This window comes from Arachis stenosperma, chromosome 5 (genome assembly GCF_014773155.1).
Source record: "Arachis stenosperma cultivar V10309 chromosome 5, arast.V10309.gnm1.PFL2, whole genome shotgun sequence".
NCBI lineage: Eukaryota > Viridiplantae > Streptophyta > Magnoliopsida > Fabales > Fabaceae > Arachis > Arachis stenosperma.
In genome coordinates this window covers 98,743,701-98,747,661 of record NC_080381.1, presented here as the reverse complement: position 1 = coordinate 98,747,661, position 3,961 = coordinate 98,743,701, and the positions used below count along the sequence as shown (strand labels likewise).

General features: G+C 38.2%; 1 non-coding gene across 1 annotated transcript; it reads left to right on the top strand.

The window, feature by feature from the left end:
* The first annotated feature begins 852 nt into the window (after positions 1-852).
* Positions 853-956, top strand: LOC130983436 (small nucleolar RNA R71). The gene has a single exon (XR_009087427.1). It is a non-coding gene; the product is annotated as a small nucleolar RNA R71 (small nucleolar RNA).
* Positions 957-3,961: the final 3,005 nt, after the last annotated feature.

Sequence of the window (3,961 nt, the reverse complement as noted above, 5' to 3'; positions counted from 1 at the left end):
TAGTTCCTCATTGGGGAACTCAGAGGAGGTTGGTGCACGCCCATTGAGGTCTTCCTCAGTGGCGTCCACCTCCTCTCTTTCTCTCCATATTCGGCCATGGTTATGGCTTTGCACTCTCCTTTTGGATTTTTTGTATACTTGGGAGAGTACTAGGAGGGGAGTTCAGTAACTTTCTGCTCAGCTGTCCACTTGTGCCTCCAAATTCCTAATGGAGGACCTTGTTTCAGTCATGAAACTTTGAGTGGTTTTGATTAGATCAGAGACCATGGTTGCTAAGTCAGAGGGGTTCTGCTTAGAATTCTGTCTGTTGCTGAGAAGATGATGGAAAAGGCTGCCATTGCTAAACCTGTTTCTTCCACCATACTATATTATTGAAAACCTTGTTGAGGTCTCTCTTGATTCTTCCATGAGAAATTTGGGTGATTTCTCCATGAAGAATTATAGGTGTTTCCATAGGGTTCTCCTAGGTAATTCACCTCTTCCATTGAAGGGTTCTCAGGATCATAGGCTTCTTCCTCAGATGAAGCATCCTTAGTACTGTTTCGTGCATTTTGCATTCCAGACAGACTTTGAGAAATCAAATTGACTTGTTGAGTCAATATCTGTTCTGAGCCAAAATGGCATTCAGAGTGTCAATCTCAAGAACTCCTTTCTTCTGACTTGTCCATGTTCACAGGATTCCTTTCAGAAGTGTACATGAATTGGTTATTTGCAACCATTTCAATGAGCTCTTGAGCTTCTGTAGGCGTCTTCTTCAGATGAAGAGATCCTCCAGCAGAGATATCCAAGGACATCTTGGATAGTTCAGAGAGACCATCATAGAAAATACCTATGATGCTCCATTCAGAAAGCATGTCAGATGGACATTTTCTGATTAATTGTTTGTATCTTTCCCAAGCTTCATAGAGGGATTCTCCATCCTTCTGTCTGAAGGTTTGGACTTCCACTCTAAGCCTACTCAATTTTTGAGGTGGAAAGAACTTTGCCAAGAAGGCATTGACCAGCTTTTCCCAAGAGTCCAGGCTTTCTTTAGGTTAAGAATCCAACCATGTTCTAGCTCTGTCTCTTACAGCAAAAGGGAATAGCATAAGTCTGTAGACCTCAGGGTCAACCCTATTAGTCTTGACTGTGTCACAGATTTGCAAGAATTCAGCTAAAAACTGATGAGGATCTTCCAATGGAAGTCCATGGAACTTGCAATTCTGTTGCATTAGAGAAACTAATTGAGGCTTAAGCTCAAAGTTGTTTGCTCCAATGGCAGGGATAGAAATGCTTCTCCCATAGAAGTCGGGAGTAGGTGCAGTAAAGTCACCCAGCACCTTCCTTGCATTGTTGGCATTGTTGTTGTTTTCGGCTGCCATGTCTTCTTCCTGGAAGAATTCGGTCAGGTCCTCAACAGAGAGTTGTGCCTTAGCTTCTCTTAGCTTTCGCTTCAAGGTCCTTTCAGGTTCAGGGTCAGCTTCAACAAGAATGCCTTTGTCTCTGCTCCTGCTCATATGAAAGAGAAGAGAACAAGAAAATATGGAATCCTCTATGTCACAGTATAGAGATTCCTTGAGGTGTCAGAGGAAAAGAAAAATAGAAGACAGAAGTAGAAAATTCGAACTTATCAAAGAAGATGGAGTTCGAATTTTGCATTAAGGAATAGTGTTAGTCCATAAATAGAAGGATGTGAGAAGAAGGGAAGTAATTTTCGAAAATTAAGTAAAAGATTTTGAAAACATTTTGAAAAACACTTAATTGATTTTCGAAAATAAGAGTGGAAAAGAAATCAAGTGATTTTTGAAAAGATTTTGAAATTAGAAATAAAAAGATTTGATTGAAAACTATTTGAAAAAGATGTGATTAAAAGATTTGATTGAAAAGTTATGGTTTTAAAAAGATATGATTGAAAAGATATGATTTGAAAACATTTTAAAAAGATTTGATTTTTTAAAAATTAATGACTTGCCTAACAAGAAAGATATGATTCAAACATTAAACCTTTCTCAACAGAAAAGGCAACATACTTAAATGTTCAATCAAATCACTAATTGTTAGTAAGTATCTTTGAAAAGGAAAGAAATTGATTTTGAAAACATTTGATTGAAAAGATATGATTTGAAAAAGATTTGATTTTGAAAAACTTTGAAAACTTGAAAAAAATTGATTTTGAAAACAAAATCTTCCCCCTAGCACCAACCTGGCGTTAAACGCCCAGAATGGTATACATTCTGGCGTTTAACGCCCAAAACTATACCCTTTTGGGCGTTAAACGCCCAGCCAGGCACCCTGGCTGGCGTTTAAACGCCAGTCTGTCTTCTTCACTGGGCATTTTTGAATGCCCAGCTTTTTCTGTATAATTCCTCTGCTGTATGTTCTGAATCTTCAATTCTCTGTATTATTGACTTGAAAAGACACAAATTAAAAATATTTTTGGATTTTTAATAATGAGAAATAATCAAAATGCAACTAAAATCAAATAACAATGCATGCAAGACACCAAACTTAGCAGTTTGTATACTATTGATACTAACAAAATGAGAATGCATATGACAAACAACAAAAATACTCAAGTCAATAGAATTCAAAGATCAAAACAAGGAAATCATCAAGAACAACTTGAAGATTAATGAAGACACATGCATGAATTCGAAAAATGCAGAAGAACAGAAACATGCAATTGACACCAAACTTAACATGAGACTCTAGACTCAAACAAGAAACATAAAATATTTTTTTGGTTTTTTGATTTTGTAATTTTTTTTGGATTTTTCGAAAATTAAGTGAAAAAGAAAATAAAGGTATCAAAATTCTTAATGAGAATTCCAGGAATCATGCAATGTTAGTCTAAAGCTTTAGTCTAAAGGAATTAGACATAGCTAGCCAAGCTTCAGCAGGACATTGCATTCAAGAGCTAAATTGATAAGAATCAATCAGCTTTGGTGATGATAGGAACATCACCTTGAAACACTAGAATTCATTCTTAAGAACTCTGAAGAAAAATAATACCTAATCTAAGCAACAAGATGAACCGTCAGTTGTCCATACTCGAACAATCCCCGGCAACGGCGCCAAAAACTTGATGCGCGAAATTGTGATCACTACAACTTCACACAACTAACCAGCAAGTGCACTGGGTCATCCAAGTAATACCTTACGTGAGTAAGGGTCGATCCCACGGAGATTGTTGGTATGAAGCAAGCTATGGTCACCTTGTAAATCTCAGTCAGGCAGACTCAAATGGGTATAGTGATAAACGAATAAAGCATAAAGATAAAGATAGGGATACTTATGTAATTCATTGGTAGGAACTTCAGATAAGCGCATGAAGATGCCTTCCCTTCCGTCTCTCTGCTTTCCTACTGTCTTCATCCAATCCTTCTTACTCCTTTCCATGGCAAGCTTATGCAAGGGTTTCACCGTTGTCAGTGGCTACCTCCCATCCTCTCATTGGAAATGTTCAACGCACCCTGTCACAGCACGGCTATCCATCTGTCGGTTCTCAATCAGGCCGGAATAGAATCCAGTGATTCTTTGCGTCTGTCACTAACGCCCCGCCCTCAGGAGTTTGAAGCACGTCACAGTCATTCAATCATTGAATCCTACTCAGAATACCACAGACAAGGTTAGACCTTCCGGATTCTCTTGAATGCCGCCATCAGTTCTCGCCTATACCACGAAGATTCCGGTTAAAGAATCCAAGAGATAAACACTAGAGCCTTGTTGCTTGTAGAACAGAAGTGGTTGTCAGTCACTTTGTTCATAAGTGAGAATGATGATGAGTGTCACGGATCATCACATTCATCAAGTTGAAGAACAAGTGATATCTTGGACAAAGAACAAGCGGAATTGAATAGAAGAACAATAGTAATTGCATTAATACTCGAGGTACAGCAGAGCTCCACACCTTAATCTATGGTGTGTAGAAACTCCACCGTTGAAAATACATAAGAACAAGAGTGATCATTGGTTTCGGCCC